Raw genomic sequence first — 15,540 nt, forward strand, 5'->3', positions numbered from 1 at the left:
ATATTTCAAACTTCTCTATTTTGTTTTCTGTAATATATATGAGAGTATAGTTGTTTCAACATCCTTGTCTGCTTGTGCTGTCATCTCTGTCATCTCTTAGTCTGGGTTCTGTTTAGTGTCCTTCCTCCTACCCGTGGTTCAGAAATTGACTCCAGGTAGAAATCCAGGGGGAATGCAGGCTCACATCTTCCGTGTCTCTTTTTTTCATGGATCACAGGTCTGTACTGCCACATCTTGACCAAAGTCTGAAAACCAGTTACTTCAGATATTTTGTCAAACCTTTTAGATATAATGGGAAGTTAAGCGTGGTTCATCACAGCAAAAAGCAGACGTACAGCCACTAAAATTGAGGTTGTTTGTAAACAGCGTTATTACGGAATAATTGAATAATACAAATAAAATTCCTATATGCCAGACCTATTACTAAGGATATAAAAATGGACAAGAGGTGTCCACAAAGAACTCCGGGAATCAAACATAGACGTAAAGACAAGGCGTTCAATGCAGTGATAATAGCGTCTACAGGACTCTGTTGAACCTCTCCGGCTCACTTTTGGGAGCCCTTGTATACCTCCCGGATGAAACTCAAAGCTGGGTCCTAAAGGTTTAATAAGGTCAATTTTAGATCAAAGGTGCTATAGGAAAAGAAGTTTCTATGCAGAAGAGACCACGTGGGCAAAAGTGTAAGAAAACCATATCAAGACAGAATGAGGAAACTGTAAGAAGTTTGTCATGTCTAGGACATCAAGTGGGGAGATAACAGTATCTCTCACTTTTGGGGTGTGTACTATAGTCCAGGCTCTGTTCCAAGGTATGGCTGTGTTTCAGGATCATTGGAGCTAAGGCACAGAAGACATTTGAGCAGGGGACCATCAATTGAGAGGTTTAAGTCTTTGAAAATTGTAACTAATTGTGAGGAGGAGATGTGCAATGTCATTCAGAAAAGGGAAAGAGTAACTAGATTAAAAAACATGTAATAATGACAAAAATGTTGCATATGTCTATGAAGTAGACGTTAAAAGAAAAAGAGGAGGCTGATGAGGGATGAGGAGGGGAGACTACTTGGGCAAATCAGTCAAGTGCTAGGTGCAGTGAGTACCATGATGGGCCCTAATGGGCATCCGGAAGATAAAGTTTGGTTTCAGTTAAAGCCAGGCAGTAGATTGAGGAAAATGGTGCGTCTAGGAGAGCCGCTAATAAAAGAGCAGGTGTTCCATGGTCCGCAATAGGAGAGTGTCCGGGAGAGAGTAGACCACCGAGAAGAGAAGGACTCTCCACCTGCTCCCATCCGGTACTGTCCAGGCTCCCGTGTGTGACTTCAGAGTCATCTGGATTTGGAGTGAGCCTATCTGGCAGCTTTGGACAGAGGGAATATAAAAATAGAGTGGAGGCCGGTGTCAGTGGCCCAAAGTGAGAGGGAGGAAGGGAAGTCAAAGCGTCTTAATTAGCTCAGAATAAACAACGTTACTGTGGCGCTCAGAGTCCGTGGTTGGGCATGAGACAGAGATAAATGCCCAAAGAAACAAAGAGAGGACGGAGTTAGAGAAGGATGGCAAAACTTGCACGGAAAGGAAAGAGGTCAGGCAGAGAAGCAGGCACAGGCTGTTGGGTTTTTGTGTGTTAAGACATCTCAATACAGTGGGACTTCAGTGAAAGAACTGAATATATTTCCTTGTCTATTAATTTGGTAATCTGATCAAAAAGCATTTGGGTTTGTGAAAAGATAATAGATAACAGAGCCAAAAGAATTAGGGTAATTTTCCTTTTTTTATATCATTTAACTTCTATACATGGGAAAAATAAGTGTTTCCACTAGGGGATAAAACACTCAGCAAACCCTGTTTAGCATCTATGAGCTGGTTTGTCATATGGTTACTAAAATGAGTTCTATTCAGTCTTCCGTCTGCATGTTTATTCTGTATGTCCCTAGGCCCTGGCCTTAGGAGTGGCACACATCCGCTGGGAGTCAATATGCTCTCTGAGAATCAGAATTAAACATTCTAGCTGTTTCACCCAGTATGGCAATAGGGAATCTCCGCTCTCACAGCCCTGCAGGAGGACTTTTCCCAGTGGTGTTTCAGTCACCTTCTGTGGCAAGACATCAGGTGCTCCTGTTTAACAAGTGTTTTGTCTCCTTGCTTCATAAATGGGGGCACTGCAGCGCCTGGGGGTGGCCAGTGCCCTCGGAGGAGAATTAACCCTAGACACCCAGCCAGAGGCCCATCAGCCAACCATCCTAGAGCTGTCATTATGCCCTAACAAGGCTCTTTGCTCCAATCAAGCCACCCTGCCCACTCTTCTCTGTCTCCAGCTTGCTAATTTTCATCCGCGTTGCTCTGCATCATAGCATGTCAGCGCTGAAAAGGCTCTTGGAGATTTAGATCAGCCCTCTTCAATTTAACGAAGTCCTGCAAGCCCTCGCTCGAAGCGCACTTCCTACCGATGTGCTTTCCCTCTGGAGGTGCAGCCAGCTCTCGGGACCACTCCTTTCTTTGTACGTCTTTGCTCTTAGAACTCGTGTGTCCAAGAAGGAAGGCTTGAGTAAGGCAGCGTGCTTCTGCGGGCCTCCGTTTCCTTCGCCGTGGTAGCAAAGGGCTAGCTTTGGTGACCGCTAAGGTCCCTTTTTACTACAATGTAGTCTGACTCTACAAATCTGCCTTCGAGCTCTCGTAGTCTTTCACTGTGTTCATGGTCGGGCACGCAGGTGGTTCTTGCTTTGCATGATACCCTGTTAACTGCATTCGGTGCCTCCTGGTGCCTGTTCCTCCCCGTGACATTCAGTAGTGTCTGAGGTCAAAGGTCATCTTTCACAGAGCTGCACGCAGTGAAGAATCAGTGCCGAGGTGCCTGTGTTTCAGCTGGATTTTTCTACTCCTCGGAAATTCTTTGCCTTTTGGAACTCAGTCTTCAGAGGTTTGAGGTTGAAGAACTTAACCTCTCCCTAGGCGATTAAGGACCCTGTCCCTCCCTTGCCAGGTGAGATCATGGGACTGGTACTAGGCTAGCCAGACCTTGTCCCTAGAAGGTGACATCTTATGCCACAACCATCCAAGGACTGGAAAGGGCTGGAGTGGAGTCACAGTCCCTTTAGAACTGTTTGCAAGTGCCTCTTTGCTGCTCCCGGTTAGAACTGGTCTGCTGCCCGTCCTTCCAAGGTCTAATTCTTTAGCCTTTCTTTTGATCCTGAAAATTAACCTATCTGCTTGTACAAAATCCCTGTCTTGCTTAGCTTATGCAGAATCGATTTGTATTCTGAGCAACAGGAACACCTTAGCCAATGCAGTGTTCCTGGTTTTACTTGAACCGGAATATATTAATTTCCTCCTACAAACCTCACAGACTGGTAACATTCACTGATTGCCTCTTTGGTTTCTGAGCACTTTCGTGTTTCATACCCTTATGCAATCCGACTCTCGCCTGCTTTAAACTGCACCTTGGGAAGGCACTGCTGGCTAAATATCAAAGCTTTTTAAATTTTATTATAATTTTTCAACCTTGTCAATATTTCCTTGGTAGCATCTGACAGTGTGGAAATTCCCATCCACTGTGTGGGTGTGTGTCAGTCTGGCCCCCACGTCTCTTCCGTTCGTCCTTTTCGTCCTCCTCCTCCCTTTCATTTCACAAATGCTGGTAGGCATGGACTTCTGTGTCTCAGCCTGGACCCTTTCTCCCCACCCCCAGGCCCTATGTTGGTTGCTGAGAGGATGGCGGAGATGGCACAGGACACCTGTCCTTAAATACAAAACTGGGGAGCAGAAGACACTTTTGTTTTGACCATGGGTACCGCATATGGAAGTTCCCAGGCCAGGGGTCGAATGAGAGCTACTGCTGCCGGCCTACACCATAGCCACAGCAATGCAGGATCCTTAAGCCACTGAGTGAGGCCAGGGATCGAACCTGTGTCCTCATGGATACTAGTTGGGTTCATTGCCACTGAGCTGCCACGGGAACTCCCGCGATTTTTATATTAATTCCATATTAGGATGGGTTTTTAAGACTAGAAATGTCTTCTTTGAGGGTGTTAATGGAGAGGTGTCTGTCCACTCCCTAACATCCAACCCTTTCCACTCAGGTGCACACAGGGTAGGTGGGCATTCTCTGGGCCACCAGGAACATTCTGGAAACAACCTCTGAGAAGCCCTGCCCAGAGTGATTGAAGAATTCTTACAAAGTTTAACAAGGTGATTAAGAGCTGGGCTCTGAAAGCAGAAGGATATATGGCTTCACACTCCACTGCTTACCAGATATGTGACTTGAGCAAGTCCTTTAGCCCTTCTGAGCCTAACTTCTCATCACTGTAATGGGAAGAGGGTGTCTGCTGTATAGGGCTGGTGTTGGAATTAAATGAGATAATGCCTATGAAATGAAATGCGCCCAGAGAAAGCTAATTGCTGTGGGGAATGGGTCATCTCCTTCAGTAAATGGTCAAATCCTTATCTCTGGCCCTCGGCCTCCTCTCAAGTTCTAGTCCATAAATTACAACGATCATTTAGTTGTCCTGCTTGTTCCTTAAATTCCATTTATCTGAACTGAGGTTATCTTCCTCTTAAAACAAAGTACTGCCTTCAGACCTCACTGTTTTACCGAGGGTACCACCGTTCTGCTGAGCCTTAGGGCATAAAGCTCCGACTCTTTCGTCTAAATCGCTGACACGCGTCCGGTCTGCGGACCACGCGAAAACTCAGAAGCTCGCGTCCACAGTGCCTCACCTGAGTGCCCCCCCCCCTTTGGCTACAACTGATGGGTCGTAGTTTACATCATCGACAGCTCTCACTAGGGCTCTCGCGGCGTTGCGCGTCTATGGCTTTGACAAGGCGTCATAGCGCACGGGTTTACTCCTCGGGTCACACCGTCCTCCCTGCAGACACCTTGGGAGGGGTCCTTTGAATCACCTTCTCACTTTCAGTGGGTTGTCTGTTTGCATATTGTTGAATGTTGGAAGCCCTTCGTACATTTTGCTTTTTGTGAAAATGTCTTTTATAAATATGTTCTCCAAGTCTGGTGGCTTATCTTCTCAGTCTCTTAATTGCCTTCCGCAGAAGAGAAATGAAAAGTTTAAGTCCATCTTATCAATTATTTCTTTCATGAGTCATGGCTTGGGTGTTCTGTCTGAATAGCCATTGCCACCCTCGAGGTCATCTTGATTACTTCCCTATGTTACCTGCTAGGAATTTTATAGTTTTACATTTTAGGTCTGTGTTCCATTTTTGAGTTAATTTTTTACGAAAGGCATAAGGCCTATCTCTAGGTTTGTTTTTGTTTTTGTTTTTGTTTTGTTTTGTTTTGTTTTTTTTTGCATATGGAGGTCCAGTTGTTGTGGCTTCATTTGTTGAAAAGGTAATCTTTTTTCTGTTGTATAGCCTTGGCTCCATTGTCAAAGAACAGTTTCGACTATATTGTAATCTTTTCTTCTTTAGTCCCATAGCCACTGCTTTAAGTTCTGTATTAACTCTTACCTGGACTATTAAAATACTTTCCAACATGGTTTCTCCTGAAACGACTCTCTCCTCATTTGCTTCGATGATAACCCAGTCCTGGGTTAATTATCCTAAAACCTAGCTATCATTGAGCCATCACTGACTCCATGTTTATATTAAGTTTCTGAAGTTACAAAACCTTAAAACCATCATTTAGGAGGTTGGAAAAAACTGAAATGATCTGTCTAATTTGCCTTCAGTTCATAGTCACCGAGTTCAGTATCTCAGAGAAGCAACTGCAGAGACTTCAGCTTTGGCATTCCCAGGGATGGGAATTTCTGTGTCTCAAAAGGAAGCCCATATCATTTTTGAAGAGTTCCAAGTGTTAATGGTTATTCTAATATCGAGCTAAAAATCTGTCATTGTCTAAAAAGGCAAGTGGGTTCAAGTTCTTTCTGCCAGAACTTGTAGGATGAAATCAGTCTAGAGCAAACTTAGGGCCACAGGCTTGAGAGCCAGATGTCAAAGTGTTCAAACATCAACTCCGTGATTTAGGGACTGTGTCATTTTTAACAATTAACCACTGATAATAATGAAAACCCTCTCATAGGGTTGTGGTAAAGATTATATGAGTTGACATTTATAAAGGAAATTAGTGCACCTCTTGGCTCTAAATATATGATTAGCTATTTTTTCATATGGTGGCTTTTAAATATTTGAAGCTAATCATGATCTCTCTTTGCCTTTTTTCCATTTTTCTCATTCAATCTTACCATATCCAGTTTTCTGTTTTTTTCCTTCTTCTTTTTAGGGCAGCAAGTTCCAGGCTAGGGGTCTAATTGGAGCTGCAGCTGCTGCCCTGCACCACAGCCACAGCAACACTGGATCTGAGCCATGTCTGTGACCTATGCTGCAACTTGCAGCAATGCCAGATCTTTAGCCCACTGAGCGAGGCCAGGGATCAAACCTGCATCCTCATGGATACTAGTCCAGTTCTGAACCTGCTGAGCCACAGTGAAAAATCCTCCAGTTTTTTAATTATACAGGAACATTAATTCTGGAATCAGAAAGACTCGGGTTTGAATTTCAGCTTGGCTGCTTCCTGGATGTATAAATTTGGACCCTTTGCTTAACCCACTGCAACATTTTTGTGACAAGTGTAAGTAGAGAACTGTGCTGGGCTGAATAGCTGTCCCCAAGGAAACCTGTGAACATGACTTTGTATTGAAAAGACATGTTGCAATTAAGGGTCTTGAGAGGGAGCTGTTATTCCCGATTATCCAGGTAGATCCTGAGACTTGACTGTGGAAGAGGAGCAGGCAGCGTGACAGTGAAGCAGAGGCTGGACGTAGTTTCCCACACAAGCAAGAACCTCTGTTATCCAGGAATAGCACTTCCACAGCTGGAAGAGGAAAAGAATGGGCTGTTCCCTGGAGCCTCCAGAAGAAGGCAGCCCCGCCGACTGACACCTTGGTTTTAGCCCCATAGACTCATTTCACACTCCAGGCCTCCAGAGCTGAGCAAGAGTCTAGTTCTGTTTGTTGAAGGGGAATATCCAGTGGCCACAGTCTCTGGTGAGGATGAAGCTGGCACAAAGCAGAACGCTGCCAACCACTGGATGTGGGAACCCATGGCTATCAGTCCATTGGCTCGGAGTCACTAAGGAGAATTCTACTCCCACAGTGTCATTGGAAGAATGTTTCAATCACAAAACAGAAGAGAAGGCCCAGCAAGACTAGTGTCTGCAGTGCGTGCCCGTCTCCCCGGCCGGCAGGAGGGCCCACCCAGGGCGACGGACTGCACGGGCCTCTCTTGTTTGGGGTAAAAACTCTGTGCCTTTCCCTCAGAGGGCAGACTTGCTGATGGAGTGGACAGAGGCTGCGTGACGTATCCTTAAACAGAACGAGGAAGTGCTCTATGTACCTGGAATAAGAAAGATTTCCCCTCCTAAGCAAGGAGAATCTGAGTGTCGCTCAGCCCTGCCCTCCACGCGAGGGAACATTCCAGCCTCGGGGCACTGATTGAGCAATCCTAGGGACCAGTGGGACCGGTGACAAGGTGCACCCTAACCCTAACACTATTGTTGGAAGCCGCTAACTTCATCACGCTTTACAGAAACCATAGAAAATGAATACAGTTATATTTCTCACATCCGGCTTTTAAAAGGATCAAGTAAAAACAAGGTGTATGTGTATAAAGTGCCACAGGGGCCTTGCATAGCGCCTTCTACAAAGTAAGTACACCATGGCCAGATAGTTTAAAAAGGGACTCAGGCCACAGAGACTGAGCAAATGGGTTGAAAGGTTAAAGATGTCTAGATAACAATTACATGTTTATTGTCTATTTCGTATAAGAAATGAAGATGATCACAGGCTAGAAAGAAATAGAAAGATTTCAAGAATCTTTTTAATTTATTGAAAAAGAACAAAGACACTTGTAGTAACGTGGACACACCTAGAGATTCTCGTAGTAAGTGAAGTAAGTCAGAAAGAGAAAGACAAAAACCATGTCAACGATGTCACTTCCATGTGGACTCTAAAATGTGGCACAGATGAACCTGTCCACAGAACAGATTTCAAGAATTTTAAGAGGTGGAGAGAATTTGGTCCTCGACTCCTGGAGAGGAGCGGAGGGGAAGGACACCGAGAGTCAAGGTTGACGTCCAGCTTCCGCGTCTCCGCAACCTGCCATCCACGCCTTCCTTTCCTCTCTGGGGACCTGAGGTTCCCTTTGCTAAAGGGGAAGCTGTTAGGTGGTGGCCATGGAACAAAATAACTGGCCCACTGATAGACCATCAGAGCCATGGTTCACATCTGGTTTTTTTTGTTTGTTTGTTTGTTTTTAATTCAGCACTAATTTCCTTCCGGTAAACACTTAGGGCCCTTGCACCGTTGTTCTCTGACCTCAGAATGGCCTAAAGTCTGGCACAAAGACAGTAACCTCGGGACCTTCCAAAGCAATGCCCTCCATAGAACTGGTCCCTGGAGGAGAACAGTCAGCCATCAAAGGAAACAATTTATACCTTGATTCAGGAAACAAATTATACCTTCTAGAAACGTTTGGCAACAGTGTGATGGCTGCGCTTTGCCCTTGGTTAATTTAATGGAGTGGCAAATGTGTGCAGTGGGTCTTCATTTAGTTTGGGGGGGGCAGGGGGAAGAATGTTGAAACAAAGAAGTCACATAGTGACCATGTTTGCCTGGGACCACAGTTAGTATGTGATTGATATTCGATAGAGGATTCTTTCTTTTCTAATCAAATCAATTCCACTGACAGATTTTTTTCTAATCTCAGATCTGTGCATACCTGCGCATTGCACTGTTTCCAGAAGACTCATTGTAGTCATCGCTGAATATTTATTGAGAACCCACTGGGCACAGAGAACTGTACCAGGCATGTGATCCAGAGAGAGCCTGCTTCCAGCCAAGTGCTTTTGTTTCCATCCTATTCTGGGAGTAATAACGTACCTAAGGAAAGTGGAATTCTACACATAATCAAACTTATTATCTGATTTGATCATTATTTTGATTGCTACTTACAATTTTTAATAGAGGTCATTATTTTATTACATAGTCTCTTTCTATAATTAAGTTACTTTAAATGAAGACTTTCATTCAGCTCAAGTTAGTGAGAATAATGTATTTCTGATTTTCTTATCATCCACTGAAGAAAAATTGAGCCACAAAAAGATATTATACTATGGAACAGTTTTTTTTTTTCCCAAAAAATTTAGATTTCGCTGTATATATAAGTGGGAAGATTGATGGCATTTAGTAGGAGATAAGTTTCATTGTTTCAAAAATTATCAGAAGTGTGTCACGGAAACTAAGTTCCTGGGGTTCCACGTGGGGCTTGAATTCTCTGATCAAATTACACATTTCAAGTTTTAACAGTAAAAAAGATCACATTGTTACAGTTACACATATATTTTATAAAAGACAAAGGGCCAAATTGATAAGGGAGAAAAGAAAAATCAGTGCCTTTCAAAACAGAATTTCACCGTTCTGATTGTTAGTGAGTCGGTTTACATGTCAGGTAAACTTTGATCTCAAAATATCTTTCACAGGCATGATTTTCTCCAGAGACTATTTTCTGTCTTGATATCCGCATAAGAGAAACAAGAATAAATATCGTATTCCACACAATACCCTCCCATGACTATTCGTATCTCTCACACTTGGCTTTGTGTGAAGAAAGTTGTAGCCAGTTTGGGGGAGATAGATTTAGTCTTCAGAAAGCTTCTCTTTCTCTCCCTTAAACAGGTAACATTTTCTACCACCCTGAGGAGTGAGAGAGCGACCAGTCCCCATCACCTTAATGTAATCTCCAGAGTCCAGAGCAATAAGCTTCATCTTGGCTTCTGTGCCTGTGTTTCTCGGCTCTCCTCTCTAACCCGTCCCTTGCTCTCTCCCCGTGCCCTCCTCTCCCACTCTTCCCGGATGCCTGTGTCCTTGCAGAAAGTGAGAGGATGGTAGCAGTTGCACCCTGTGCCCTCGAGCTCTGCTCTGGCAAATGAAGGGACCTCCCCCTGGTGCCCAAGCCATTCAGGACCGGAGCCGTCTAGGTTCGTTCTGTGTGCCCCTGAGACAAGTCTTCCTTGTGCCAAAAGCTTCTTGGGAACCTCAGCCAGATGAATTAGTCAAAAGTACATTCTCTGCGATCACAAGAAGTAATCTGGACTGGGTTTGGGTTATATTTAAACTGAATTTAAAATACAAGGTCTGCATGTGTTTCACTCTCCAACACAGGAGAGGTAATTGACTTTCCCACTGACTCCTATTTTTGTTATCAGAATTTTTGAGTTAGTTGGGTCCTAATTAATTCATTCATCCATGCAAATGTGGCTATTTTTGCATTCCGAGTTATTCCTTAACTCCGTCGCAGGGTTTGTGAAGACATCATGACTGACGGAGGCGGGCAGTTGGTTCTGCTGGGATCCCCCTACCTTACGCCCCCCACCCTGGGAGGCCAGCTCATCTTCCTGTTACCAGAATTCCACATCTAGGGCCAAAGGCTTGCATTTTAACAAATATTCACTTCCTATAGTCAGGCCCCAAATAGAGTCAACGAACGGCAGTACTTTTGTAAAGGGTTTGTTGTCGAGAACAGATCCAGCACACAGGGAAAATCTCAGGATTCCTCACTGAAGGTGGTTATATGCCAACCTTGAGGGAGATTTCCATCCATCTGGTGGGCGCATTTAAATGCAGTTGTGACTCTTCTCAGAGAAGGTCTCCAACTCGTGGATTCGGAGCTTGAACCTAACCCGAGACTATGAATAAGCAGCGGCAGTGACGGGGCGGGGGGGGGGGCAGACTTTCCTCTCCCTGCACTTTCCCCCACTGTCCCCCGCATCCCAGCTGAGAGAATGACCTGGGCTTGGTTTCAAAAGTCTGAGCACCAGCCCGGGAGGATGAGGTCTCTTATGGCAGCATGGGCAGGTGAGTCATGCCTGGTCTGGATTTATCTTTACCCAACTTCCGAGGTCCCTCTCCACCTCCAAGAGCTCCCTAGGGGTTTCCGCTCCTCTGATGGGACAAGGAATACAGACTATGTCCCATTTTTCAAATGACAAGTTAATTCATTGGAGGAATGTGTATTTTAGTTTTTGCCATGGTGGCTGGCCAAAAGAAATAGTCTACAGGCAGTGTCCGACTGGGCAGAGGTTCTGTCATGTGCCTTCGCTCTAGCTCCTAGTCAAATGTTTAGAATTTCCCATAGAAACAGCATAACACGGGATGGCTTCTCACCAAAAAAACAAATTAAAAAAAATCCATTTTACCCCAGTGCTATATTTAGTCTAGACTATAGTACTGGTGATATTAGGTCATCTGTGAAAACAAGTACCATGCATGACGAAGGGTCCATGAAAAAGCACGGGGGTGTAACCCGGAACGGATCCCCTCTCACCTGGTGTTAGAACACGACAGAAAAGGTAGAAACTGTGGGGGTATGAGTTAGACTTTATTAGCTCCTCAGATGACTCTTGCAACCAGTCAACTCTTCACTCATTTAAAGTGGCAAATTGAGGACACGAGACTTATGAGGACAGAGGCACCAGCCTCAATCGGCAGGTAAATCTTTTGAATTGACTGTATCAGGGTGAAGGACAGAGAGCAGGCGGTGCCAGGGAAAGGACAGGCTTTAGATCCTGGCTCCACTACTCACTGGCTATTACCCTTGTTAAATTTTAGATTTTATAGGTAAAATAATAATAATAATAATAATACCTACTACACCAGGCTTCGTGGGGATTTTCTGACATGATAATACAATGCCTAACCCAGAAGACGCTAGGCGTGGTTACAGAGGCACTTTTTGCAAACTACCTCACAGAATTTCCCCTTCTCAAAGAATTTCCGCCACCCCACAGCCCAGTGCTCGGGAGTTAGCCTCAGAAGCAGTGCCTGTACGAACTGACCGTGTCCACTTAATCGTAGCTGTAGTTGGAAGTGGACAGTGACTCAAGCTGGGCTAATTCTGGGCTGTGAATCATGAGCCTAAGACTGAGAGCTGGAAGCTATGTCACTTTAGTGGAAGCAACCAAGAGACAAGGCCCAGGAGCTCCCGTTGTGGCGCAGTAGTAACAAATCCAACTAATATCCATGAGGACTCAGGCTTGATCCCTGACCTCGCTCAGTGGCTTAAGGATCCGGCGTTGCTGTGAGCTGTAGTATAGGCTGGCAGTTCCAATTCAACCCCAAGCCTGGGAATTTTCATATGCCATGGGTGTGGCCATAAAAAGACAAAAAAAAAAAGGGGGGGGGTTGTTGGGGGAGAGTCAAGTTTCAAAACTCTTGCTGTTCACGTTCTAAAGGTCCAAGTTTCCTACTCCTACTTCTGGTTCTCAAGGCTGGTTGTTGGTCTCTTCCTTAGTTTCCATGAGATACATTAGATGCTTCCAGCTGATCCCTAACCCCACCTGTTTTCTAAGTTAAACTAGCTACGATTGGTTTTTGAAGCTTACAAAATAAAATGTTTAGGAGTTCCCATTGTGGTGCAGTGGAAATGAATCTGACTAGCATCCATGAGGATGCAGGTTTGATCCCTGGCCTTGCTCAGTGGGTTAAGGATCCAGCATTGCCATGAGCTGTGGTATAGGTTGCAGACACGGCTTGGGTCTGGCATTGCTGTGGCTGTGGCATAGGCTGGCATTTACAGCTCCGATTCAACCCCTAGGCTGGAAACCTCCATATGCTGCGGGTATGGCCCTAAAAAGACAAAAATAATAATAATGAAGTGTTTAAATGGTAATTAGCAGTAGTCATTTTAATCATAGAAGCAACACCATTGCTAGCAGTAGTAGGGCTGGTGTGATACAAATTTGTTGGCTTCTCATTCAGTGTATTATACAGTCTGGGCTCAACCTTTATGTTTACTTCACTTTTGTGTTCTATGTACATCCATGATGATAGGGGCCAGAGATTACTCTTGAATCTATGGCACCATGGAACCTTTAGAACATTGTAGAGAGAGGTCACTCATTAAATATTTGTTGAATAAATGGAAGAACTTGTGAAGGAAATAAAGTTAGATTAGATATGTAAGAATGCAAAGTATGTAGTGAAAAAGTGAGGTTTTGGAAAGTATTTTAAAGCAAGGTATTTTAATGGGCAGTGGTCAAAAATGCATGTCCTATGGTGCCACTGAGGTACAGAATAAACCTGGACTAATTAATCATAATAAATAATTTTATTTCTCTAAACTAAATACTAGTTAGCAGAGGTTGAAAGGATACACGTTTATTAAAAAGTCGTTGTCTAAAAGCAGATGGGTCCTTAACAGAAAAAGAGTTTCCTTAAAAACAGGTCTCTCTCTACTTTGCCAAAAGACAACCACTGCCCTCAAGCTGCATAACCCTTTTTCTGTTATAAGGATCGTATATAACCAGGACTTCTGCAGGTAGTGTTTTTGTTTGAGAAGCTGAGGTACCTGGCTGTTGAGGGCAGCTTTTGCCAGCTTTTGAGTTGAGGTGGCTTTTGGAACGTGGACGTTTATCCAGGAGGCATAACGTTTCTTGATGAGGGTTCTGATTTTGGATGCTAGTTACTTGAAAAGTCAAAATGCTATAATGGTGAGAGGTTGGAAAAACACCTGTGGAAACAGCCTTTTCAAAAATCTTGCTTGCCAAAGAAATAGAAGCTCTGTGAGAAAGTGTGGATATAAATACTCAGCAGACTACTGCGCTCCTGGACTTTGAGCATATACCACTATCTGGCAGAAACTTAACCTGGCCTGGCTCCTAGTCTATTGTTTAGAAAGGGCAGAGATTCTTTCATGGGGAAGTGGGAGGAGAATGAAAATGTATTTTAATCTGTTTTTATGATAAATATCATGAGATCAAAATTTAAAGCTCTATATTTTTATCTTCAGTGTGTTGCCCATAATGCAGGAGGAGTCATTTAATAAGAGATTGAAATGAGCATTGCTAACAATGCAGTCATTATTTTAATGAAACCTGATCAACTTTCCTGAATAATTTGGGATTTTTTTAAACAACATATTTCAAGGCAGAAAAAAAAGGAAAAGACCATACGTTTGGCAGAAATGAAAAATGGTTACTATGGCAGCTTGATTTGGACATGGAAAACCTGCTTCAAGCTATTCATAAACCCAACTCTTGCAAACTATTTATTATGTACAATAAATTATATGAAACGTGTAATAAAAAAATGAGAGCGACTTGTTTTAGAACTCAGAGAGTTAATGAAAACTCTTTGCGATGGAGGGACTGGGAGCCCTGGCGTTCCCTGCTGAAGCAGCTTAATGAATTTTCAGCCGGACCAACAGGACCCCCCACTCTTCAACCGTTGACACAAATGTGGCCTTCTTTAGGGAAGAACAAAATGAGGAATGTGCCCTGACCACATGAAGCACAGCATTCCCACCGTCCCAGTCCAAGGCGTTTAGCCTCTTCTCTTCATGCCCGAGTGGACATCTCTCCTCACGCACCCAAGTCGAAACCTGGACAGAGAGACGGGGAGGAGAGGGCTGGTCACTCCCATACGCTGCGCTGAGCTGCCCGTTCTACAGAAGGGTGTAGACAGAACCCAATCTCCTTGTTTTCCACGTGGAGCATGTATGTTCCCGTGAGTCCGGAGAAGCTGGCACTTCTGTGTCACAATATGTATTTCTGCACATGCAGACGATAAACGCAAGACAAAGACTTGATTTCTGATCTCAAAGCCATGGGATGTAAATGTCCAGACAGAAATGTACACTTCTCTACGTCAGACTCATTCGAGGCAATACCCAATTAAATGGTTAATAGTCGTATCTGGATGACACATGCTTTCCAATGGGGCAAATCAGCTTGGGTCGGAAGAAGAGTAGGTGTTGTGTTGCTGTATATATTTCAAAATCTGGAGGCTTGTGCTTTGCAGGATAGAAACAGCTTGGAAAAGAAGTCAGGAGTAAGGAGGCAAAGAGAGTCTTAGAGCAGAGGTCTGGAGGGCAGGACGGTGCGCGCTCACGAGAGCAGTGCTCAGTATGTGTTCACGTCTTATTTTATAAAAAGCCTGTAAGGAATCCAACCTGTGTGCAGAAACCTAGTTAGGAAGTGTGGGCGGTAAGGAAACGCAAAATTAAAATCCTGTAGTACAGTCCCTGAATCTGGGAAGTAGTCAAAACCAACTCCCTTTTTAAGCAAGATGAAAAGGAGCTGTATCCCTGAAGCCAGACCACCCGGGTTGAAATCCAAGCTCTGCATTTTTACAACTGCGTCACTGTCTGTGCCTCAGTTTCTTCATATCTAAGATGAGTATGGAGAAGGCCATACCCAGTGAAGGAAATTATCACTCGGACTCAACAAGTCAGTATTCGTGAAGCACTGAGAATAATACTGGATGTGAAGTAAGCGACTTAAGGGTGGTTATTAAACATTTTGAATTTCAAAAATTATTTGATTAATCTCTTAATCTTCTAAAATATCTCCTGCATTTGCAGGAGTTCCCAGGCATGACTCAGAGGAAATGAATCTGACCAGTATCCATGAGGATGTAGGTTTGATCCCTGGCCTTGCTCAGTGGGTTAAGGATCCGGCCTTGCCATGAGCTGTGGTGTAGGTTGCAGACACGGCTCAGATCCTGCACGGCTGTGGCTGTGGCTGTGGCTGTGGTGTAGG

The sequence above is a fragment of the Phacochoerus africanus genome, chromosome 6 (assembly GCF_016906955.1).
Source record: "Phacochoerus africanus isolate WHEZ1 chromosome 6, ROS_Pafr_v1, whole genome shotgun sequence".
Lineage (NCBI taxonomy): Eukaryota > Metazoa > Chordata > Mammalia > Artiodactyla > Suidae > Phacochoerus > Phacochoerus africanus.